Source organism: Mus caroli, chromosome X (genome assembly GCF_900094665.2).
Source record: "Mus caroli chromosome X, CAROLI_EIJ_v1.1, whole genome shotgun sequence".
NCBI classification, from domain to species: Eukaryota; Metazoa; Chordata; class Mammalia; order Rodentia; family Muridae; genus Mus; species Mus caroli.
Window position 1 is genome coordinate 104,933,602 of NC_034589.1, and position 417 is coordinate 104,934,018.

Sequence of the window (417 nt, forward strand, 5' to 3'; positions counted from 1 at the left end):
TTTTTAGTTTATGTCATTTGTCATATAAAGAAAAAAATTTAGTTTGACTTGGTGTCTAACCTGCAACAGGATCCACTGGAGATCTTGGTGCTCATCCAAGTGACTCTCTTCATGAAGTGCTGAGCCCGTTTCAGGAGGGCTTTCGCTTTAGAATGCTTTTAAAGAGGTGGTGCTTAAAAAAAAAAAAAAAAAGCATCCAAAGCTTTTTGCTTACAGCTATATACTAATTTACCAGACAGACAAATCCCTCTGGGTGACAGTGTTAGCCTGAGGTACAATGAAGAGCTCTATCTTGTGACTTTAGGACAAAGGGACATCCCACCCAGAATTATACTCCTTACTAGGCTATCTAAAATTCTCAGCCTCTGTTAAAATGCAAATATCATTCCTGGAAGCAGTAACACATTAACCAGTTCA

At 38.4% G+C, this 417-nt stretch overlaps 1 protein-coding gene across 2 annotated transcripts in view; it reads right to left on the minus strand.

Annotated features, from left to right (window-relative positions):
* Positions 1-201, minus strand: part of Rps6ka6 (ribosomal protein S6 kinase A6) — a 140,460-nt gene extending 140,259 nt beyond the window's left edge. For both annotated transcript variants that reach the window (XM_021153084.2, XM_029473708.1), the window contains exon 1: positions 61-201. The gene's annotated coding sequence lies outside the window, so the exon portion shown is untranslated. The remainder of the gene's footprint in view (positions 1-60) is intronic.
* Between the last annotated feature and the right edge of the window lie 216 nt (positions 202-417).